The sequence below is a fragment of the Lissotriton vulgaris genome, chromosome 2_1 (assembly GCF_964263255.1).
Source record: "Lissotriton vulgaris chromosome 2_1, aLisVul1.2, whole genome shotgun sequence".
Taxonomy (NCBI): Eukaryota; Metazoa; Chordata; class Amphibia; order Caudata; family Salamandridae; genus Lissotriton; species Lissotriton vulgaris.
The window spans coordinates 981,533,401-981,559,051 of NC_141687.1; the positions used below are offsets into that span (position 1 = coordinate 981,533,401).

At 45.7% G+C, this 25,651-nt stretch overlaps 1 protein-coding gene across 3 annotated transcripts in view; it reads left to right on the forward strand.

Moving 5' to 3' along the window:
* The window catches only part of NFYC (nuclear transcription factor Y subunit gamma), a 187,005-nt gene that overhangs the window by 18,803 nt on the left and 142,551 nt on the right, over nt 1-25,651 (forward strand). The window contains exon 1 of one of the 3 annotated variants that reach the window (XM_086956552.1): nt 14,271-14,588. The exons of the other annotated variants lie outside the window; for them this stretch is intronic. The gene's annotated coding sequence lies outside the window, so the exon portion shown is untranslated. Of the gene's footprint in view, nt 1-14,270; nt 14,589-25,651 lie in introns of those variants that run through there. 3 annotated transcript variants of the gene reach the window in all.

The window sequence follows — 25,651 nt, forward strand, 5'->3', positions numbered from 1 at the left end:
GCAGATACTTTCCCACTAACATGCAGTTTTAATGATAAAAACTACGTGTCAAAAACAATCTGTGGAAACTGGGTTGCAGCAAGAATTCTTATTGGCATATCACTAAGTAAAGTGTTCTGATTTGCTTTCATCCTATTAAAAACCCACGGCCGATTTATCAGCGTAACATGATAGAGTAATAGATTGTCATCATAATGGGATACCCAGCAGGCGTAAAAAAAACTACTTGTCCACTTCCTATAGTAAGCAGGGCTCGAAAAATCCACTTGCCTTCTTGCTATGGCAAACCAAATTTAATGAGGACGAGCTATTTTTAGCGCCTACTAGCCAGTACTGGGGACCTGACAGCAGGTGCTGTGCTTGCTCACAAAGTGAATGAGCAATAAAGACGACTTAAAATCTTATTTTGTCACATTTGCTTGCTTTCAGATGGAAGTCAGTCAGTTTGTCTCCATTAATTTATTTTTCTTTCTGTGACTGGAGTTAAATGATTTTGTAGTGAACTGTGTGACAATTGTGCTGTGCAAGCAACAAAATAATAATGCCTCGGGATAGATCACTTAACAGTAAGATGAAGCTAGCTCAAACTTGTGTAATTGCGAGACCTATTGGCTATGCCAATGCTTGTTTAATTTGAAATGTAATTTTACACATGCCGAAATAAAGGATGTTAATTAATAAAAGGCCTATGACACACATGCTACTATATTGCCCATATGTAACACACTGTATGGAGAGGTGAGTTCCCACAGTGCCCCTAAGCAAAACATCAGTCCTACGCAAGCTTTCAAAATGTCCCTGTATGCAAATCACCACCACAATGTCAGTATTTGCCACTACATTTTCTCCCCTATGCAAAGCAGCATGTCAGTAGGCTTCTGCTGTGTCTGAAGTCCGTAAAGCAAAAAATATGTCTGAGCTTTCACAACGTCCCAGTATGTAAAGCACAATATCCAGGCAAGCATCTACAGTGTCCTGGTATGTAAAGCACAATATCCATGTGAGCTTCACACAACGTCGCAGTACGTAAAGCATACGCAGAGACCAGTATGTACAATGCCACAGTATGTATTCCACAATCTTTGACCCAGTTTCACAATGTGGTATCACGTAAATGAACAAAACCAAAGTAGTGTCTCAAAGTTCCAGGATTTAGTGTAGCATCCTCAGGCCACCATCCGCAGTACCACAGGGTGGTTAAGTACTACCACTCCCAATGTCCCAGTGTACATATAGTGGTACTACTACTACTACTTGCCTTTGCCTCCAGCACATGTCTACAGAGTGTCCTAAAGAGTAACTGTGGCATGAAGAGTACTTGGCACCGATGTATAAAGTCTCAAGCATTTGTTGTGCACCGCTAAGTCATAAACAATGATTGAGCACCAGTGTTAGGAGCTGGAAGGATTTTCCATGAAATCAGATCTTATTGCACAGTTAATCAGTCCGTGAAGTCTAGAGCAGCCTTTATGCTTTTGCTGCTTTAAATCAACATATGGGACATCCAAGAAGTAGATGCCCAAAACAAAGTTAGGAGGAGTCGGGACGCCCAAATAATTAAGAAATTGAGTCAAACAAGCACAGTACAAATTCCTGCTGAGAAGATAAGATTCGAGCGAATACAATATTAGTCAAACGAAAGCGGGCTTTCAATGCATGCAGCCAGGCGAACATGAGTTGAAAGGAGTCAGCTTTACGAGGAAAAAAAACAGGCATCTGCGTCCATAGAGTGGGATTTAGAGAGAGGGCATAAATTAAAGACCAAGAAAGTCGTGCAACAACCCCACTTCAAACAAGCCCGCGAATGGTGCGCGCCAGAGCGAGCACCGGGCCTGGATAATGTAAAACACGTCACCCCTGAGATGTGGGAGCTGCTGGTGTGCACGCGCGGTTGCGAGCAGAAGCATATGTTTCCAATTATCGCGCCTGTGTTTGGGCACGATAATTTGAAACTGCTGCTGCTGCGTGTGTAACTGACACCAATAGGCCATGGGCAGAGCAATGCGCCCGCCTTTGGCCGATTGCGTACTGTCTTTCATAAAAAGCCGCACGCAAAGGCCAATAGCGTGGCCCAAAAGGAAAAGCACATGCACGAGCGTGTGCGATTCCTAGGTCAGTTTTCAAACCCTCTACAAGAGGTCCCTCGCTGTGCGCGCAGCGCTGCGCACCGCACTGCAATGCTAGGCACGAGACCTAAAAAGGAGGGACTAGGAAGCCAAATTATCCAATAGCAGGTAAGGATTTTACAAGACAGCTGAATAGACAAATCAAAAGCGATGGGAGTTAAAGCCCACGAAGTACACACAACAGATCATCATGACAGCGCTGTCTAGGCTCTCAGCAGAGCAGTAATGTGGCAAGCCTGGAGGGGCTGTGGAGCAACAAAGGTGGTGGGGAATTGGAGGAGGGGAATAAAGCAGGCATGGTGGGTCGAGACAGCATAAAAAGTCTGTTATGTGATAGCTAAGGGGCACACTGCAGATATATCGGATACACATGCATTCCCATAGAGTACCGGGGGGGGTGGGGGGAATAAAAAATTAGCTATCGCGCCAAGAGGCGAGGATTATGCTACTCTTTCATTTTAATGCTACACACAGCAGCCAATGAAATCTTTGTATATCAAAACAAAACTACATTTCCCATGATGCAAACACCACATCACTTCCTCTAATAGTCCATAAGAACTAGGCAATACCGGATATCCTCCTCTTTCTTTGCCTCAAACATAAGTCCATAAATAACTGAAGTCCAACATAAACATCCTCCAACGTGGAAGAACAGCCAACTGGATAGAATTTCTAACCGGAAACATACGCAGTCCATCTTCTTCTCAGAACCTGGCAGAATGAGAAAGAATGCCCGTATAATCTTCAAAAACAGACTATAATCATGGGTGGGCAAAATATTACAATGCATGTAATACAACCGGGTGGGATAATCCTCGCCTCCTTGTCCTTAATAGAATTGAAAATGCTTGGCGGGATATCTAGCTAATTTTTTATTCTATTACAGGACCGGAGGCTTCGTATTATGCTAGTTTAACGCTCTTGAAACACTACAGAGGAAATATCACCCACCGGTTTATAATAAAACTGCTTAAAGGTGTATTTGAGGACCAGTCTGCTGAATGCATATTGTCCTGAATAGTAGATCCTAACATGAAACTCTTAGAGGCCATGGCCCCTCTTACAGAATGTGCCCCAAACACTTGAGTATCAATACCTGCTTCCTGCATCACACATTTTAACCATGTGTGTATAGTAGCTGCAGTAACAGGTTTGAATGGTTTCTGCAGTGCAATCAATAATTGCGTAACGCCTGAAGGCCGTAAAGACCACATACGTTCCTCGTAGGCCTTAAGGCACTGTACCACACAAAGTTTAACATTGCTGGGAACCGCATGATAATCAACACTTCTAGACATCGTTTTGGTTCTGGCAGTAATCTTAAAGGAGACCCCTTCTAGAGTAAATACTCTACCTGTAATGTCCAAGCCTTGACATCCGAAGACCGTCTACATGCCGCGAGACAAAACAGCATAGCCAATTTAGCTGAGAGTTGTTTCCTTGATAATGTGTCATTAGGGGGGCAAACATTGAACAGGGAAGGAATGAGAGAAACATCCCATAAAGAAGAATATTTGGGTTTAGGTGGATTAGCTACCCTAATGCCCTTCAAAAGCTTACAGACCAGCGGGTGCATAACTACAGGCTTACCGTCCATCTGAGAATGGCCCGCCGAAATTGCGGAACGGAAATTATTAACCGACCGGTATGCTAAACCCTCCGAGGCCTTCAGAGAAAGGAAGTTCACAATGCAGGGTAATCCTGCCCCCACGGGATCCAAGTGTTGTTCCATGCACCAACGAATTCAGCCTCTCCAAGCTGAAGATTACCTCTTTCTTTTGGAGGGAGCCCACGCCTGGTTGATAAAGGCTGAAGCCTGGTCCGAAAATCCTGGCATTTACCAACGTTGCCAGAAAGTCTCCAGGCCATCGGGGACAGACGCCCCGACACTATCATCTGATGTGTCTCTCCATGAGGGACTTGGAGTATCGTCGGGAAGTCCGGTATCCTCCTGGGCAAGTCGCAACTCGCCTCCAGGAGGCTTGGAGACCACGGTTGCGACTTCCAGAAGGGAGTCACTAAGATCACTTCCGCCCCTTGGCGCCTTATCTGTGAGTACACCTGTGGAATCAATAGGAACGGGGGAAAGGCATAATTCAGAGACTGAGCACAGTTCTGAGTGAAAGCATCCGTTGCCAGGGCTAACGCATCCGGTCTCCAGCTGAAAAACTGAGGCATCTGGTGATTCAATCTGGATGCAAAGAGGTCGATCTGGCAAGAACCCCAGATCGCCTGTAACCACTGAACTACCTGTGGCTGGAGCTGCCTGTCGCTGTAGTCCTTGAGATGGCGTGAATGCCAGTCCGCCACCACGTTTGTTTGTCCCGGAATATATTCCGCTATGACTGATATCTGGTGACTAAGGCAATAGTGCCAGAAATCCTTTGCTATTTCTACTAGCTTGGAGGATCTTGTACCTCCCAGTTTGTTGATATAGCGGACTGCTGAAATGTTGTCTATCCTTAGAAGGATGCAACACAAGACCTTCTTGGGAGACAGTCTTGATTGCGAAAGAGCCGGCGAGCAGCTTTAGACAGTTGATATGGAGATATAACTCTTGAAGGGACCACTGTCCTCCTGTGGATATATTTCTGCAGCGTGCCCCCCAGCCCCAGTGGCTGGCGTCTGATTCTATGGCAACCTCTGGAAGGGAGCCGAAGATGGCCCGACCGTTCCATGCTTCCACGCGACCGAGCCACCACTGTAGCTCTTGGTGAACCTCCGAAGACAGAGGCACCAGGTCCGTGTATGAGAGACCCTTCTGTAGATGTTGGATCTTTAATCTCTGATGGGTTCGATAATGGAGGGGCCCCGGGAAGATCGCCTGAATATGACACCAGAAGGCCCACTATCCTGGCGATCGTTCTCAACAAGACCATCTGCTTGGACAACAGAGAGCAAAACTCCTTCTGTACATTGCGCAATTTGGACCGGGGAAGGCTCAACTGAGCTGCTTGTGAGTCTGAAAAAAAAAGATAAAAACCCTTAAGTTAATAAAATCCACGCATCCTGAGACAATTGAGCCCAATTGTGAAAAATAACGAATACGACCGCCCAGAGGAAGCGGTGAAGTATCCGGAGCGCTCACCTGAAGATTCTGATGCTTGGAAACCACCACGGTAGGTTCCTTTGTTGAAGCGTTGTTTGTTGAAACGCTGCCTGGTGGGGTAAAAAGTTCCCGCACGGGTGGAATCCCAGTCACCTCTGCCAAAATCACCTCTCTGGGGGCCTTGGAAATTCTGGCGGCCAAACGAGCGACCCCGGCCTCGTCCGGCCCTGTTAAAAACACCAGCCTGGAAGACTTGTTTTATCCCTGACTGGGCCTTATCGAGGGTTGCGAAGGTACCCACATACTTAGCCACATCCTTCACAAACCGATCACCAAATAGATTACCGTCCGCCGGGGGGGGGCCCGGTTCTGCTGCTGCCAGCTCAATGAGGTTAGAATCCATCATCGTAAGGAGAGAATTGCGTCTCTCCGTGGAAATCGTGCAGTTAGCATTGCCCAAGAAGCAAATCGCCCTCTGGGTCCAGCCGGAACATTCGGATCCATGATTACTTTCATCCATGATGATGATCTTGTGCCTCCAGGGCCATCTCTAAAATCTTTGCGAGCGGTCCCGCGACGTCCAGGAGTTTGTCCTGACACCCCCTCCAGGCCCGATCAATGCCCTTTTTTGGGTCCTTGGCGAACTTTTTCAAGAAAGTCAGCATGCTAGAGTCAATGTCAGGGGTTTCTGCGACCTTATCGGCGATATCCGGTCTAGGGCACTCCGACCGGAGCCTGTTTCTCACTTATTTGTCAAAACTGTTACATAAGTCATTATGTAAATAAGGGGCAACCTCCGGCGCAGGGAGCCAATCTGATGACCTCGGGTGGACAATGTCAGCCGGGTTGAAGGTAAAGGGGGTGGACATCGGAGGAGTAGGCTCAATTCTTCCTGGGGGGGAGACTCGTCATGAGTACCCGTTGACGTAGTGTCAGTATCGATGTCCGTATCCTTGGTCTTGTGGGGGTCCTTAGCCAGAGAGGATAAGGAATAGGAGTGAGGCCAAGATTCAGGGTGAGAACCAGAAGAATCCCCGTCTTTCTTAGGGGGGGGGGAAGGCTTCGATTAACCATGGCGCTTGGCAAATCTTTCCAATTGCTTAGTTATAAGTTTTAATGCAGTTGCCAGCGCGAGCTGTACAATTCCAGGAACTGTCTTCTCCAGGGCCTTGTTGATGGAATCCTGGATAGAAGCGTCCAGGGCCTCAACAATATTATCCTCAATAGAAGAGTTAGCCACTTCCTCTTGATAAACATCATCACACTCTTCATAGGTAACCCAGTCTTCCATAGTGGTGCCAAACTTGTAAATAGACCTATTCATGGGGTAACAGCTACGTAGATTAAGGGGAGTAATGGGGGAGCCAACCCACAGCACACTAGTCACCAGTACCTAGCTCCTCAGCAAAGCTGTACAAAGTTCTTGCAGCCCAGAGAGCATAAAAGGGGCAAAAGCAGTAGAGAAATTACAAGGTGTGCTCCCTCCAGGCCCAATCGTTTTTTTTTTGTGTGTTTTTTTTCCCTTCAGCCAGTCAGGCGTAGAGGAACTGCTCCGGGCAAAAACCTAACCAGAATGGGAGAAAACGAGCAAAAATCGGGCAGTAGTATTGTGCGTAGCCCAATCCTACCAAAAAGGAGCCCAATTGGGCTACGCACATCGAAACCTAAGGGGAAAGTGAAATTGACCTAAAAGTAAAGCTCCAGCGCTATCTGCCGATATGGGGAGGCCTCTGCGCTAATAATATATTAAGCCCACTGACGGTGGGCCGGTAGCTGGTGACACCCTGAACACTTTCAGCAATGCTGCATCAAAAGGACCCGCCGCGGGTAAACTGAAGTGTCTACCACACGGGAAGGCAGCACGCGTCTGAGCGACGCTGAATTCAAGAGACCCGCCGCGCGGGTGATCAAAGGCTTGCCGAATGTGGATCTGACAGCGCGTGTCTCCCGCTACAGAGAGAGGCGCTGTAGGAAGAGCCCACACCAGCGCTAGTACTATTATACAGAACAAGGGAACCCAAAGGAAATTTGGACAGGGACCTTGGGCAATTTCATGTTATAGAGAACAGTGGTCCCTATTCAGGGAGAATACAGTGTGATAGATAACCATACACTAGAATGTATGTATTTTGTCCAGCTGGACAAGAATTTATTTTCATATTATTTTTCAAAAGTAGTATCAAATAAAACATTCAGATGACAAGTGGGCACAGCCGTGACCCACAGAACACTAGACAGAACAACGAACACAGAATTGGCCAAAAGGCAAGCCAAAATGGGTCTGTACACTTGTACTCAGTATAGACAGACACAAATTAATCATTTAACACCGTTGCACAATGCGTTATAGCTTGAGTCTGGTGCATAGGGTGTTTGGGTGTCGACGACGTTTCGATGCCAACATTAAATATAGGGCATCATCTTCAGGACAAACAAATAATGCATTGCTGTCTTGATAATAATGTATCACACCTTTTTTTTACAATTCTAAGGTGGCAGAGAATCAACGGTTCACTATAGGCGCGAGGGCGCTCAGCATCTGGACTATGGGGGTTGCTGGCACCCGCAGGATCAATTCTGTTTGCTTAATGGCAGAAAGTCCTGTGGGTGCTGTGTGCCAGCTGTAGGAAAATGCACGATCGCATTACTTCAGTGAGTGTGGGCAGTATCGCCGCATCTGCTTCGGAATTTCAATGGGACACACCAGCGCTAGAGCCGCACAGAAGTCGCACACACCCCCGATGCAGCGGGGTGTAGCGGAATAAAAGGGAGCAATAATCGCACCTGCAGGCATAGAACAGAGCAGCGCGAAACGCGCAACACAAACGCTGAAACGGCACAAGCATAAATATACAGTCCCAATCGAAATTAGCATATAACGCTAAGTAATAGGGAAAACACTTAACTGCCTGCGTGAGCAGCAAAGAAAGAGGAGGATATCCGGTATTGCCTAGTTCTTATGGACTGTTACAGGAAGAGATGGTGTTTGCATCATGGGAAATGTAGTTTTGTTTTGATATACAAAGATTTCATTGGCTGCTGTGAGTAGCATTAAAATGAGAAGCATAATACGAAGCCTCCGATCCTGTAACAGAATTAAAGTATTTTTCTTAATTTCAGTTGTGAAAGGGCAAACAAAAAACAGGAAAGAAAGAAATTGAATAAGAAGAACAGAAATGAGATTGACAAGAAATCCACCCAACGATATGCAATGGGCTGACCCAAAGCTCATTTTAACTATTATAAGTCTTTTGACCGAGCTAAAACCTTTCTGTAGGCTAGACCTGAAAGGGCCATACAGTTTGTCCTCTCGAGTTTACCTAGACCTGGGGTACTCATAGTACGGCCCGCGGGCCAGTGGCGGCCCGGCAAGCCTTCCCTGGCGGCCTGCGGACCCCCGAGACATCATACCTGTGTTTCCCGAGTTTTTTTTTTGTGTCTGCAGCAGCGAGAGAGACTTGCTGCTTTGTGGGGGCTGCCGGCCGGGCGATCCTAGGAATGGCCAGAGTAAAGCTGCAGGGGCCTAAGGAGAGGTGAAATACAAAGGCATCATTAACATGCAAATGGTCTTTTAATGACCTGTGAAGTGCTCGGGTGCGGCTGTGTGTGTGTGCCCGGCTGGCGCACAGGCAGGGTGAGGTGACAGAGGGAGTGGGAGGGAAAGGGAGGAGGAGGGGGGCGGAGAGGGTGAGAGAGAGTGAGAGGGAGAGAGAGAGTGAGAGGGAGTGAGTGAGTGAGAGGGAGGGAGGGAAGGAGTGAGTGAGAGGGAGGGAGTGAGTGAGAGGGAGTGAGTGAGAGGGAGTGAGAGGGAGTGAGGGAGAGGGAGTGAGGGAGAGGGAGTGAGTGACTGAGAGTGAGTGACTGAGAGGGAGTGAGTGACTGAGAGGGAGTGAGTGACTGAGAGGGAGTGAGAGAGAATGAGTAAATGAATGTGGGAGTGAGTGAGTGGGAGTGAGTGAGTGGGAGTGAGAGGGAGAGTGTGAGAGGGAGAGAGGCGTTGAGAGGGAGTGAGTGAGGGAGAGGGAGTGAGTGAGGGAGAGGGAGTGAGTGAGGGAGGGAGAGGGAGTGAATGAGGGAGAGGGAGTTAGTGAGAGTGAGTGAGTAAATGAGTTGAGTGAGTGAGAGGGAGTGAGTGAGCGGGAGTGAGTGAGAGGGATGAAGTGAGTGAGAGGGATGGAGTGAGTGGGAGGGAGGGAGTGGGAGGGAGTGGGAGGGAGTGGGAGGGAGTGGGAGGGAGTGGGAGGGAGTGAGTGGGAGAGAGTGAGAGGGAGGGAGTGAGTGAGATGGAGGGAGTGAATGAGAGAGTGAGTGAGTGAGAGGGAGGGAGTGAATGAGAGTGAGTGAGTGAGAGGGAGGGAGTGAGAGAGAGAGTGAGTGAGAGGGAGGGAGTGAATGAGAGGGAGTGAGTGAGTGAGTGAGAGGGAGTGAGAGGGAGGGAGTGAGTGAGTGAGAGGGAGGGAGTGGGAGGGAGGGAGTGAGAGGGATGGAGTGAGAGGGAGGGAGAGAGAGAGAGAGAGGGAGGGAGGGAGAGGGAGGGAGTGAGAGAGTGACTGAGTGAGTGAGAATGAGTGAGTGAGAATGAGTGAGAGGGAGTGAGTGAGAGGGAGGGAGTGAGTGAGAGGGAGGGAGTGAGTGAGAGGGAGGGAGTGAGAGGGATAGAGTGAGTGAGAGGGATGGAGTGAGTGAGAGGGATGGAGTGAGTGAGAGGGATGGAGTGAGAGGGATGGAGTGAGTGAGTGAGAGGGATGGAGTGAGTGAGAGGGATGGAGTGAGTGAGAGGGATGGAGTGAGTGAGAGGGAGGGAGTGAGTGAGTGAGAGGGAGGGAGTGGGAGGGAGGGAGTGAGAGGGATGGAGTGAGAGGGAGGGAGAGAGAGAGAGAGAGGGAGGGAGGGAGAGGGAGGGAGTGAGAGAGTGACTGAGAGAGTGAGAGTGAGTGAGAGGGAGTGAGAGGGAGTGAGTGAGAGGGAGGGAGTGAGTGAGAGGGAGGGAGTGAGTGGGATAGAGTGAGTGAGAGGGATAGAGTGAGTGAGAGGGATGGAGTGAGTGAGAGGGATGGAGTGAGTGAGAGGGATGGAGTGAGAGGGATGGAGTGAGTGAGTGAGAGGGATGGAGTGAGTGAGTGAGAGGGATGGAGTGAGTGAGTGAGAGGGATGGAGTGAGTGAGAGGGATGGAGTGAGTGAGAGGGAGGGAGTGAGTGAGAGGGATGGAATGAGTGGGAGGGAGGGAGTGAGAGGGAGGGAGTGAGAGGGAGGGAGGGAGTGAGAGGGATGGAGTGAGAGGGATGGAGTGAGTGAGTGAGTGGGAGTGAGTGAGTGAGTGGGAGTGAGTGAGAGTGAGAGGGAGGGAGTGAATGGGAGGGAGTGAGAGGGAGGGAGTGAGCGAGTGAGAGAGAGGGAGAGAGTGAGAGTGAATGAGTGGGAGAGGGAGGGAGAGGGAGTGAGTGAGACGGAGAGGGAGTGAGACGGACAGGGAGGGAGAGGGAGGGAGTGAGTGAGTGAGAGGGAGGGAGTGGGAGGGAGGGAGTGAGAGGGATGGAGTGAGAGGGAGGGAGAGAGAGAGAGAGAGGGAGGGAGGGAGGGAGAGGGAGGGAGTGAGAGAGTGACTGAGAGAGTGAGAGTGAGTGAGAATGAGTGAGAGGGAGTGAGTGAGTGAGAGGGAGGGAGTGAGTGAGAGGGAGGGAGTGAGTGAGAGGGAGGGAGTGAGAGGGATAGAGTGAGTGAGAGGGATGGAGTGAGTGAGAGGGATGGAGTGAGTGAGAGGGATGGAGTGAGAGGGATGGAGTGAGTGAGTGAGAGGGATGGAGTGAGTGAGAGGGATGGAGTGAGTGAGAGGGATGGAGTGAGTGAGAGGGAGGGAGTGAGTGAGTGAGAGGGAGGGAGTGGGAGGGAGGGAGTGAGAGGGATGGAGTGAGAGGGAGGGAGAGAGAGAGAGGGAGGGAGGGAGAGGGAGGGAGTGAGAGAGTGACTGAGAGAGTGAGAGTGAGTGAGAATGAGTGAGAGGGAGTGAGTGAGAGGGAGGGAGTGAGTGAGAGGGAGGGAGTGAGAGGGATAGAGTGAGTGAGAGGGATGGAGTGAGTGAGAGGGATGGAGTGAGTGAGAGGGATGGAGTGAGAGGGATGGAGTGAGAGGGATGGAGTGAGTGAGTGAGAGGGATGGAGTGAGTGAGTGAGAGGGATGGAGTGAGTGAGTGAGAGGGATGGAGTGAGTGAGAGGGATGGAGTGAGTGAGAGGGAGGGAGTGAGTGAGAGGGATGGAATGAGTGGGAGGGAGGGAGTGAGAGGGAGGGAGTGAGAGGGAGGGAGGGAGTGAGAGGGATGGAGTGAGAGGGATGGAGTGAGTGAGTGAGTGGGAGTGAGTGAGTGAGTGGGAGTGAGTGAGAGTGAGAGGGAGGGAGTGAATGGGAGGGAGTGAGAGGGAGGGAGTGAGCGAGTGAGAGAGAGGGAGAGAGTGAGAGTGAATGAGTGGGAGAGGGAGGGAGAGGGAGTGAGTGAGACGGAGAGGGAGTGAGACGGACAGGGAGGGAGAGGGAGTGAGATGGAGACAGAGAGGGAGGGAAAGGGAGGGAGAGGGAGGGAGGGAAAGGGAAGGAGACGGAGAGGGAGGGAAAGGGAGGGAAAGGAAGGGAAATGGAGGGAGAGGGAGGGAAAGGGAGTGAAAGGGGGTGAGACAGAGAGTGAGTGAGAGGGAGGGAAAGGGAGGGGGACGGAGAGGGAGTGAGAGAGAGGGAGTGAGAGAGTGGGAGTGAGACAGTCGGAGTGAGACAGAGGAAGACAGGAGAGAGGGAGGGTGAGAGGGAAAGAGAGCTAGAGAGAGGGAGGGAGACAGAGAGAGATGTGTGTATGCCGGGACAGCTCAGTGGACGAAGGTGTCCGCTGCAGGGACCTATGATCAACCTCATGGTCAGTTTTATGTTGTTGCTCTAGCCCCTCCCCTCCCCCACTGACCCTGCCCCCCCACCGATGCGGCCCTCGGACACAAACCAAACTGTAAATTTGGCCCCCGAGAGAAAGTTTGTGAGTACCCATGACCTAGACCGATCATTTGGATGTGCTTTAGCTCACACAGATTAGTTCATTAGATAGTACTTGAAATGCAATCACAGGTGTGTGTGTGACATGCAAGTCCTGGATTTAATTATTGTTCACGCCATCTCATCCCTTAGCCATTTCAAGGTGAATAGGGTGTTGCGCGTTGGGTGAAACGCCTAAGATTTAAGCAATGAGAATGGGTGTTGAATATTTAAATGGTCATCGTTATAATCCAGAGAATTAATCTTCATTCCGCTATCAAGTTATGGTTGCACAAATGTGCGTCTTGCCCCAGCATAGCTTCTCCAGTACTTGCCCTTGTAAAACCTTTGTGCATGTCCTCCTCCTTGATATGTCTTTATGCATCAGAGCGATGCATTCTGGCTTCATTGAGCTTTTGTCTGACTAGTAGCAGTTCTAGCTGGTTCCAATGGCTAATTGACTGTGTACCCTTGTCATTCCAAAATTGCTGAGGGCATTAGAGAACTTGAGTCGTCGATTTCCCATACTTTCAAAGTGTGGATGTTGGGCGTAGCTGTAGCCGAATGGCTGCTTCTGGGATGTAAGGGCACTTTTTTAAAAATGTATTCGTTGTTGCTGCAGTGGCTTCCTGACTTGAATATGCTAATGCCTAAGAGGCAGTAATATATAATTATTTACTCTCTAAACTGTAAAAGACTAATAATGCTGTTCCTCATCTCCTCGTGGTAATCCCCCCGAAATTGCCTTAACTCCACTAAAGATACCAGTTCAAATCCAAGATCTTCTGCATAGCATACAGCACCTTGTAACTCAAAAGGATGACGCATGTTGAAGGTGACACGTGATCACTAAAGCCCCTTCCTGTCCCCGAAATAAACACTCAAACCCCTCTAGGTCAGTTAAACCTCACATGATGGGTTTTAAGGTCATGATGCCATTTGCTATAGTCCTCGAAAACGAAGTCACTTAACATAGGAATATACCCATTCACAGTACTGGTGGCGTCCTGTGAACGTCACTCCCATGCTACCCGAAGAACTTGTGATGTTCCAACAATGGCAGTTACTCGGCAGAGGACTGTACGCATACCACTATACAGCTTGCAGTGTATTCTATACAAATTGAATGCATTGAATAAATGGTGTCTCTAGTACAAAGTATTTTGTTTACTATAACTCGTCTATCTGGGCATGAGGCGAAAAGTACATTATGAGCTACAGACACATTTTGAGGGGCTGGCCTAACTCTGTGCGATCTCAGACTAAGGATTGAGTTCTACAATCTGGTCAGTAATATACTTAAGTAGATTAAAGTACCTAATGGTGCTACGTTTGGGCGGACGAGCTTGGTGTCCAAAACGTCTAGTGTTTGTGCCCCTATCCATTTAGCTGTTTTGTTGTGAGGTTGAAATCGTTAGTTAAGGTTCTTACCTAATTGTATTGGTCCTTGTGACATTAGGCAGTGTTCTGGGTTCTGTGTACATCACCAGGGCATTGATATTTATTATTATAGTTTATAATCGCTGTGTTGAACCTTAACCTAGACTATCTCTAGCTAAGGGTTGGGGAGATATACTTCGCGCGGATTATACATGGTGGCTCTTTTATTCCTCTTTATACGTCTATATAGATTACATACTATTTTATCTCCAGTTTGGATTTGGTCCAGTTTTTAGGAAAGTGTATTCAAGCAGGGATGGGGAAAGTGAACAAAGTTGTACACCCTCGATCACGCAGTGGGGAAGCTCGAGCGGAACCACGTTATGTTACATGCTTGCCTGCCAGGACATATTTTTTATGAAGATGTCAGTGCATTATCATGTTTAAGTGCTCCCGGTTTAGGCAGGTCCGTAAGAGACCGCCTCCACTAACCCGTTGCTTTTGCAGTGGAAAAATCAGATTTCCCCTAGTGCATCGACCTCTTTCCAGCTCGAAGCCCTGACCCCTGCGCACGGCTCAAGGTAACTTCCAAACAGGAAGTGTTTGGAAGGGAAGAGCTGCAGTTGAAGGCAGCCAATGACGCAAGGGGTCGGTTCACGTGCACCAATGAGAGGGACTCGGGGGCAGTGCCAGGCGGCAGGCTAGGTTGCTGGCCTTGGGCTGTTAAAGTGGAAGCAGGCTGAAGGGCTCCTCTCCTTGCACACACTGAGTCCTGCGTGCTTGGCTCCCTCCGCGGCACCGAACAGGGGTCAACTGAAAGACAAAGGAAGATGGCGAAGAGTTGGCGGAAAACCGTCTGCAGGGGACTCTTCCTGTGGCCGACTTCGCCTCTTTTCTCAATTGCCTGTGACTCTTCGGGAGGCGGGCGAAGAGAATCAAATGCGGACAGGTTGGGGGCGTGTGCATGGACCCCTCGCCCCCAATAGCTCGAATGCCTGCGATCGATTCTAAGGAGAAATGGTAAGCTATTGCGGTCATCCGGTTTCTTCAAAAATTCGATTCTCCCCGAGCGGGCCTCTGAGATCGGCGAAGTTTAGACTCCCCCCTGGAAAGAAAATGGCCCCTGCATTCCGAGCATTCCTCGCCGCTTTACCTCCTGGGTTTAGGTGTTGTGTGCCCGTCCTTAAGTTACGGCCCGGGGTTGTTCATCTTTAATCCCAGCGCAGTGATCAATCGGAAGGGTTGTTGCTAAGCGAGTAAAATTAAAGACGTCCTGGTTCCGACAGCCCTTGCGCAATGCAAGCTCAGTGTTTTTTTGGTGACTTAATAAAATACTGCCTCTCAATTAATAGCTAAACGGTGATGGTTAGTGATAACGCTGCTTTACTGTTTTGCGCATTGAGAAAACGTATTTCCCGTACTTAATAGATTGGATGTTATTAGTTTGAAGAGTGGATGACTTAAGTTGGCCCCGACAGCGTTCGACTATGGAACCTGTTCGCCTGAAAACGTGCTGTTCGGCAGGTGTAGTACTCTTGGCTGTCTTGATGGCTAAAATCCCCGAACCCGCTTGCAGCAGGAATATTTAGACATATTGTAGGAGGTTTAGGGGTTAACTAAAAGAGGAGAGCAGTCCCCACTTGCCTGTTCTACTCCATGAACTACAGTAGAAAATGGTTTGGTGTGACACGGCGGGTCCTGATTCTTCTGCTGTACTGTTCATTCCCTAGAAAGGAATGCAGAACTGTCACGTCCTTCGGATTTGAACTCTGTTCTCTGTGTTTGCCCATTAAGATGTTCCCGTCAAATTCAGTGAGATTGGAGACCTACCAATGAGTGTAAGGTCTAAGACACGGTACACGAAGTACCTGAAAATGATTTATTAAATGCAGAAAGCTGTGTGTGCAGCTTGACGCCGGTTTCTAACCCAGGAGGGGGAAGCACAGCTTAACATGCTTGGGGATGATGGGCTCTGAATGTTTCATGTCATAACCCATTGTAGAACCAGAGTGCTGCATAGATCACCTGCAGCCGACAGCTGTCTGCTTGGCATCTGTTTATGATCTGTCTCCACAGACCAGGTGAGCTCCTAGATTATCGGAGTTTACTGCGTGCTTCTATTGCAGGCCGCCTTGGCACGCATTTTTTACCCCCGTGGTCGTCTGTATAGACTTGTGGTTTTGAAGTGTTTCAGTTTTCAACCCAATATGACCGTGCACATAGGAGACTTGACCAGTAATAATAATGCTTGTTTTTCCAGTTTTGTTTCGCAAGCAAGGACTTTGAAGGTCATTTGGATGTGAATTCATGCAAACAACCAGTAGGGTACATCCTGGGCCTTGAAGAGCAGGACCTAATGTGGGGCTTCACCAAAGCTGTGAATACTTGTGCTCCAGTTGAGTCGGTAGGAATACGGCGTTTTCAGTGAAGTGGATGACCTTCAAGCGCTCCTAGGAGTTCATGACGTTGATTCTGTGGCGGAGAGCGAAGGAGAACATTTTAGGGATTTGCAACAAATATATTATAGGTAAATTCGTTTGTTTTTATGTACTGTCAAGAATCCAAACTAAAGCCATGTAACCACTGATCTTACAGTGTCGTCAGTTCATCTACCTATTTTTTTTCTTGCTTTAAAATGACTAGCCACGTAGATCATTCATGGCATGGCACTTGTTATTGTCAGTACACTAATTGGTTTCTGTGTGGGAGCACATATCAGTTTTTTAGAATAGTGCACAATTTGAGCATATGCACATTCGTTAGTGCCACGCGTTCTTCTGTGTTGTGCTTTTAGTATTGTTTAAAAGGTGCTCCACATTGTGGCAAAGCATAGGAGACGAATGATGGAGTTTTTTTTGCCAACTACTATGCTGTAGTGGCCATAATGATTCTTTTTATTGATTTGTAGCGCACCCCTCATCAGCCGACTAATACGTAGGCTCAAGTTGACCGCCCTTGCTATGTCACTAGACGGCAGATGTCTGTGTAGCACTAAGTGAGTTAGTCTATAAATCCGCAAGATCGAGGATCCGCACACTTCAGCTGCGATCACCCTCTGCTTTAAGACTGTTCATAGGGAGCCCCTTTAATAGAGCTTTACTTGCTTAGCAAGTTCCTGTTGTCTATTGCTGGGCCTCCTTCGAAATGCATAAAAAGCTGTTTGTACATCTGAAAAATATACTATAAACGCACATTTAATTATTTCTCATCCATACGTTATATACGCACTGTGTGAACCGATTTTTTTCTCATTATTCCCTGCAGCGGACTTATTTTTATTGCTTTTATCACCGCTATAGTGATTACGTAAGCCTTTTGACTTAGCCAATGCTTGTTGATGATTTTAAATACTTCGGGAAAGGAGAAGTGCTATTTAGGGTGCTCCACTGCGCTTGTGCTGCCATGACAACCAAATTCTTTACCTTTTTATCAAAATGTTTGGAATATGATAGACATTCATGCTTATTTAAGGTAAGCTTTTTCAAGCACACAGTGGAGATTAGTTGGGTATCTGGGCAGTTTAGGATAACATTGAGATGGTGTAAACCAAAAGAAAGTGATTGAAAATTGTAAAGCAATGTAGATTCTCGGTCCCTTAAGCAGCCCTCAGTTGTCGAACCTCTGCATCCGGCTTTACCCATCCGGCATGATGCAGGGCCTCTTTGATCATTTGACTACAGAGTGACCTAGCGTTGCGAAGCTCGTGGCTAATGGCACGTGAAGCTATGCCATCATCTTGATGGAGCAAGATTAAAGTACCACGTTGTCTTAATGCCCGCACCTCTACTGCACTGATCGAGAAACTCACCGAAGTAATAAGAAGATGCAAACTTCTCATCATTGGGTAGTACTTGTGCCCTTTTCCACAAGAGTACAGTTGAACTATTCAGACCATTTGACCATATTTTGCACACAAGTTGAGGTATTCCATGTTTTATTTCTTCCATGCTACATTGAATACATAAAAGTTTTTGGGGAGTTCATAACCACGAAAAATACTCATACAGATTTCACTCCCCCTTTTTTTTTTTTTACAGTAAATCTTGTTTCTGGTAAATATTTTTCATGTGAAAAGCATTCCCAAGTCTTTTCTATTTATTTTTGGTGTGTTAACTGTTCTTTGTTTCTGGACATCATAATGTTTTGTTTATAAATGTTAGACCATTTTTTAAAATCAAGTTCTCCCGTTAACTCTGCAACAGTGTGCATTCTTTATTCTCTCGAGGATCAGCCTAAGCCCCCCTAATCAAGATAGTACATTGACTTTAATAGTGAATTTTCTTATGAGCCAACTCATTGTCTCAGTTAACAGTTGGAGGCCTGCATGCACACCTGTAAGGTAGGTGTCTAGAAGATTATTTATTGTTATATAAAATTAACAAGACTGTTTTTGAATCTGGTTCAATTGAGTTTTTCTCCAGCCTCTGCCGGTGTAGCGGCAACATTGCATGCTTCTTGACTCCTTTTGTGGTAGTTAAAACACTTTTTGCTGGACGATTAAACTGTGTCACTCCGATTTTTGTAAGAAAATTGAGAGATCCCTGTCAATAGCGAGGACACTTTTGTGATAAACTGAGGATTCATGAAGCAAATAGGGAGACACTAGTGACATACCACATGTATAGGAGGCACTTTTCAGTGGACGGGGTTTCCTTTCGGTAATGGACCATACGCAGCTTGCCATTAAGTGGTCATAGTGGCAGCTGCTGCCAAGCCTTTATTATCGCCCTTTCTTCAAGACACCCTAGATCATATATGGAGAGTTAGCTCTGATGGGCGTGTGTGTATATGTGTATGTATCTATATCCATTATTATTTTTACAGATCCTCCGCGGAACTGCTGTACTAATTGAAGAAAAGTGTGTTTTTGGCGGGGGGAGGTGCGGGGGTTGGGCTTGGATCCCCTTTTCAATTCAAGGGTTTTTATAGATCTCGTTGCTATCCAAGACTGGATTCCCAGCGCTGACAGGTCATGCAGGATATCGAGCTGTTTATGAAAATGAGTTTTTTTTAGTTGCTTTCTTAAACTTGAAATGTTGGTGTTTGTCCTAAGTTTGATTGGAAGAGCGTTCCGGGGTTTTGGCACACAACAGCCTAGGACTCATAATGTTTAAAGGATGTGTACACAGAATCACATGTTTAGCTGTCGGGCTGGGATATGGAGCACTATTTATAATTTTTGTTTCTAATGCTTACATCCTTTGATTGCTTGCTATCTCGTTATGGCTTCTCCCGCTATATTCTCAAAGCCCTGTGTGAAAAGTATCCCTTTATTTACTTCTGATTGATTCCTCTCCTTTCGTTCTTCGGAATGACTCTCCTTACATTCCATCATCTGCATGCCTTCAATTTCTGAGTATAACCTCCTTTCAGTCTCATGCATGTCATGCATGCAGTCTCATACGGAGACTGATGTTGGAATGTGGGGATCACGGTTCGATCCCCGGCAGCAGATTAGCCCAGCACCATGTGACTCTGGGCAATAGCTTGCTTAATCTTCCCGACGGCCCCCAGCGCCTGGAGACCCTTGCGGGTGATTGTTCACGCTTTACAAATGTGGATTATTATTATTACCATAATGCTTATTATTGTAATTCTGCAATTGACTAATACCTCACTTCATAGATCATAAACTCTTCTATAAAACCATATCCGTGTAATAGAAACATTGCCTAATCTCAGCCAACCTATCTAGCTCACCAACCATTCACCTGAAAACACATACTACTATATTAACCTCTAGCCTTGGATTCCAGAGTAGCATGCTACTCACGGTAAAGTGCTTCAAATCCGAACAATGCAAACATTCACCACGTCACAAAAGTCTAGGTTTAATGCATCGTTCTTTTGCTCACCGCACCACCCCACTTTGGACCCAGCCAGGTCCTTTTTTTTTTTTTTTTTTATCCTCATTTTGCTATTGTGTAAATAAGGAGACTTCGGGAGTCTAGTGGTCCAACGTTCTGTACCTTCACTGCCCCGTTGTTATCGGCTGGGTTTGGGGAGTATCCCTTTAGGGGTCGTGACCAACCAGCTTTCTCCCTCGTCCTTTATCGTGATCAATAATTCCGATGTTTGGGGAAGAGCTAGCCTTCCTGGCTACTCTGCAGAAATGATTTCTGCCTGGAATTATTGCCATCGCATTAATCATTGGATTTTATTTTCCGATGACCCGAAAGGTGTTAACAAGTTATTTGGAAGTGTTGTTCCCTAATTTCCCAAAAGTTTACTCTATTAGAGCTTTTTCTTTTCCTATCAAGTTTGTTATGTTTTATTATAGAATTTAGCCAGTTCGCATGAGTAGGAGGTGCTGGTTAAACCCAGTTTACAGATCTCTCTCCTGGCTAGCAATATCAGTACGAACAGGAGATTTTCCTGCCATTTGGTTAGCTTACCCGTCCCCACCTCATTAGTGTTATAGATCCCAAAGATAATGAGAGGGGTACTTACAGTTATGTGGATTCCCAATACCGTAGTTAACGTCTTATTAATCTCAAGCCAGTAGGAGCAGAGGGCGGGGCAGTTCTGGAACATGTGGGTGTCATCTGCTTTCTCCTCTCCACACTTAGGGCATGACTTCATGATGGTACCTTTACTTTTTGATAGTCTTTTTGGGGTCCATTATGCCCTGTGTATTGTGAACATATGGTTCCTTTTCAATGAGGCTGGTTTTATACAGGACCAACATTTTTCTAGAGATTTTTGCCAGATAAACAGTAAGTCTAGGTCTTGGTCAGGCATATCTTTCCTCCATGTTGCTTCCGGGACTAAGAAGTCTTCTTCTCCGGCCCAGATGAGAGCCCAATACCATTTTGATGTTTCTTTTTTTACTGGTGTTTTATCATTTTGTTTTCAAGACTCTTGTTGCCCCTTTTTTCCTCTGTTAGAGATTTAGCCCAACTAATCAATTGGTAAAATTTGAATTTTGATAACTTGGCTTCGGTTTTTACGTGTAGTTGGTCCCACGTAATTATAGAATTTCCTACCATCAGTTGTCCCCATCTTTCAATTCCTGCTGTTTTAAGTGGTATCGCTAGAGAGTCTTTGAAACATTCTGGTGTCCCTGGGGAATCCCATATCGGGGCCATGGTGCTATAATACGATATGTTTACAGTGTTTCTGATCTGGTTCCAAAGCTTTGCAGCATTATGTAGGATCTTTAGTTTCATTAATTTTTTTAAATTTAGGGTGGCCAAACTTAAATAGGAAATGGTCTGTTCTGTCTGTCATATTCTGTAGAAAATTTGGGTAGAATTGATGTTTTCTTAGTAGTGGTCTAAAGTTCTCAAATTGAAAGGATCTGTGATATTCAAATAAGTCGGGGCTAGCTATTCCGCCTTGCTCTTTCCTCCTCCTTAGTTTATTCCAGGCTATTCTTGTTCTTTTAGATGCCCAAATAAAGCTGGCTATTTCTCCCTGGATTTTCTTCAGAGCGTCTTTTTTTAAATTCACAGTGGAATTGTGTTAAAAAGATAAGTGAATTCAGGAATGATGGTCATTTTTATTGCGTTGGATCTTCCCAAAAAGATTAGTGGTAATCCCGTCCAGACTCTAAGAAGTCTTCTCATTTCTTCGGCCACTTTGTTCAGGTTTAGTTGTGGGATTTTTTCGATTTCTTTAACCAACATAATTCCTAAATATTTTATTTTGTCTCTGTTGTATTGAGTATTAAGACTCGTGTTCCAGCTCATCGCTTCTGTTTTCTCCTGGTTTGTTAGGCAGCCCGAGACTTTACCAAAGTTAGTTATCGTGTCCTCTAACCCAACCAGATCCTTGTGATCCTTTGAGGAAAAGAGTCTAAACTGATTTGCATATGACTGGATCCAAACTGGGGTGGAGTGGTAAGCAAAAGAAAGATTAATTAAACCCAGATCCTTGTCTGAAGAGCTAGGGGCCATTGTGATTTGGGAACCGCATTGCGGAGAATAGTGTAACTGTTATCAATCAAAAGAGCCATAGACAAGACATGGAGATGGAATAAGTAATAATGATGTGAAGGAATGCAGGAATATTGGCCACTGATCTGCTCTCTACATTTATTAGCACGAGCATGGTTTCATTGCAAAGTGGATCACTGTATTAATTGAGAATATTATTGTATTCAGATTGAAGAGACTAACTTTGAGGCGGTTTTTCTTAATACAAAGGAGGAGGCATGATTTGATCAGGTTATCTTACTAACCTAGAAAAAACCGTTTCCCCCCAGACTTTTTTTCAGTCCCCTGGGAACTGTGAATTATATGTGGGTATCTGACAAGGTCCTGATGAAGGTGATCTAAGCCATCCTACACCACCGAAACACGCTTCGACCCTGTGTTGAGCCTTGTGCTCTGAACTTTAATATCTGTTTTTTTTGCAGAGGTTCAGCTGGTCACTTGTATCGACTACCGCGTACAGATGCAAGTTGTATGAGGTTTTGTGAGTTGGTTTATGTATGAATGGGTATGATGTGTGTATTTATTGTAGCTGATCCAGGGGTAGTTTGTTCTACTGTATAGACTTATTTACAGAATATTGATTGTGTACATCTTTGTACTGGTTTTGATCTTTTAAAAAAACAAACATTTTCTACTTGGTATGAACTATAGAAAAAAAAATATAAAATAATTATAGAAAACATTGAAATTATATAAAATATAAGAAGCTTGGCAAAAAAATAAAGACATTGAAGAATCTCTCGGTCCAATGTCACTGTTGTGAATAAATGTAGAAGATTAATTAAGAAGAATCAAGTCTTGATGTAAAGTATTGATAGGCTATGAGGGAGGTTATTTAGCTATGTGACGTGTGTTGACCATGACATTGCTCCTTGTCTTGAAGTTACACTGTTTATGCTTGAATAATAATTTAATGCAAAAAGCAAATTGACACATCTTTTAACTAAACTTTGCTTCTTCAAAACAATGTTTTCTCTTTTGGTGCACTTAATTCAGTTGGGTTACTGTAGCCATTTACATCCTTTTATTCGTCTTCTACCAATCTTTGTGCAGAAAAAGTAATTTGCAATTAGGCACACCATACTAATGACTCTTAAGGCGCCCTATCCTTTAAGAACATTGGGCTAGATAGAAAACATAGGACCGAGTTACAGTTGACAGTGTGAATTGACATTCTTATAACAAGTAATTATGAACTGCCATCTGCTCAAAAGTTTCTCAAGTGGCTAGGAATATGGTTACTATTATTAATTATCAATGTGAGATCCGACTTACCCTTTTGGTGCCCCTCTTGCTGATATACAAAATTACAATTGTGTAAATTTGAGACCCATATCTTCTCATTTTAGAAATAGTTCAACAGAACTGTATGGCATGTTGGAAGCGTCTACTCCTGGAGAGTACTAACCCATATATTTTGATGATCAAGGCCATGTCAATAATTACAATACAAGAGGCAGTCTTGTATTGTGTGAGAAGTGTGGCTCACTGGTTAGAAGCAGCAGACCCTGATGGAGAGGTCTGACCCGGGACCAGGGTTCAATTCCCGACGCGGCAGGGTCTTGGGCTCAATGTCCACGTACTCGATAATTCTCGCCTCAGTGCCTACTCTAATCATGGGTCCCACTCTGCAACTCTGGGCAATAGCTTGCTTAATCTCCACAACGGCCACGAAAGCGCTGGGATGCCTGGCTTCATCTTGGGCGTGCCCAGCAAGGGGGCATCTCGCAGGGAAAGCCAGGAAGGGTTCCACAGTGGTATACAGCGCCAGGATGCCTGAAAGGTGATAGTGCGCTTTACAAGTATACATACATTTACAGTCTCTTGTTGCCAGCAGGTAGGCCGTATTATTTGTATATTGTTTTCTGTGGTAGAAAAAATGTGTTCCATAGGTTGTTCAGCACGCCGTATATTGCAGACGAAAGGCTGAAAATCAATCCTCTTAAATTTCCAAAAGATCGAGCAGAGCTTATAATTGGCAGTAGGAAAGCCTAGGTATGCATCTTAGAGGTATGATTTCCTTTGTAGAAGAGATGCAGACTATGCAAGGTTGTGTGCAGCTAGCAAATTAGTATACGAACGCTAACTTGATTCACACCCTAAACAACAAATGACAATTTTGATACATACTGCACCTCAACCGTTGCTTTTGTGCCGAGGATAGTCACTCTGGGCTAGAAGAGGCTGGCAGTGCTCTTAATCCAGCACAAAGCAGTTCATGCTCTAAAAACAAGCTTGATGTTATCCAGCAAAGAGCTCTCCATTACAGATTAGGTAAATATAGGGCTTCTTATACTGTATATACAAAGAATAAAGATCAACCGTAGCAAATAATATTTTTTCTTATTTCTTGCAAAATATCCTTCATGTATATGGAACCTTGCACGTGCAAAGTCCAGACTTCAGTTTGTACAAGATATATTTTCAGATATTGCTATTAGTGCAAATGAAGAGTGTTCTCTAACTCGCAAGTCAGTGACATCTGCTGGCAGAAATGAGCTACAAAATGCCTTATGTTTTCTTTTGGTAAGTTTTGAAATTGGTGAATGTAGATTCACCAAATTTTGAATCTGGATTTAATTAAAGACACTGAGGCTAGCATTATGCATAAGCCTTCCCTTGCACCTCCATTTAGCCTTTAAAAATAACCATGACTACATTTCAAATTAGAACTTTATGAAATTTGAAAATCCATTGGACATGAGCATCTCTGATTGTTATAGCATTCAAATATGAAAAGATCACATGGGAAGCATTCGATTTTCTCCCATTTCCATCTGTCACTTCAATCAGCCGTATTTATTTATTTAAAAAAATAAAACAGCAAAACCGTACATATCATCCACGTTTACGTTAAATTACAATTTGGTTGCCCTTTTTAGGTCGAGCATTCATGACCTCTTGTATATACTTTAGTATATACTTACATGTGTATGTACTTTGTGGGCTCTGGAGATCAGCCTTAGTTAGGACTGGTCTGCTTCTGCTCAGGGACTTTTTTTTATTTCTGTTCAACTGCCTCTATTTAACTTTCTTGAGGGGGGGCAGACCCAAAGCTGTAAAGGCAGCCTGGCCACTCAGACGCTTGACACATAGTCCATATTTTATTTGTAAATCCGCCATTTCCGAAACTGCTGACCAGCCTCGGATTGGCAAGCTGGCATCAGCTGATAGCCCAAACTGGCCTCATTCAGAGGTCCATCTATGGACTCCAGCCTGGTGCACAGCTCTGTCTGTGTGTGTGCTCTGTCCAGTCCCCCCAGGAGATAGCGGCACAATTATGGAAATTTAGCGGCACAAATGTGGAAATTTAGCAGCATTTTTGCGGCCCTTTGTTTTACTCATCATCAATTTTCAGCCTTAAATCAATGGAAACTGTTTTAGCAGAGTATTGCACTTGGAATAGGCATGTTTAAAGTGTCTGCAGCTCTACGGAAGCACAGCTCCAGTCCTAACCTTGTGGGAGGGTGCTGTATTTCTCCCTGGGATGTTCTGGTGCCAATGTATGCACCCCTATCAGGGCACCGTTGATCCGGATCCAAGAGGCAGGACACCTCTTCCTCAGGCAGCCTCTTTTGAATTTTTTTTAACTAATGCTAAGGGGGCGCTCAACCAAGAGATTAGTAATGTTGAGGGAAGCCTAGGTGTCACCAAACAGGTTTTGCTGGAAGATAAGCAGACTCTACCAGCATCAGAAGTCACCAGCCCCAGTACTAAATCAAGTAACCTGAGTTGATTAAAGACATCTGGGTCCTCCTGCCGGAGGAGAGTTAATCCTTGTATTTCACATGAACTTGTAACTAATGATTCAGATCATGTTAATGCTGTGAAACCTTTGACTGATTTTTCTCAGTTAACCAGGGAAAAGTAAAAAAGGAACCTTTGCATACTGTGCACCGAAAGGATAAAGTGCTGCCCAATCCAGTTGGCAGTCCAGTGTATGTCACTATTGCTGTAGTGAATTTGGAGGTTAGGTCAATTTGGAGGTTAGGTCAGTTTCAACATCACAAACGCTGTACATACCTAGCACTCAAGATACTATTTGACACATTCATGGTAGACTAAAAGAAATGGTGTATTTTTCGACTTGCCCACCCACCTCTGATCATCTACCAACGTCATTTGACAAATTAAGGGTCCAACTGA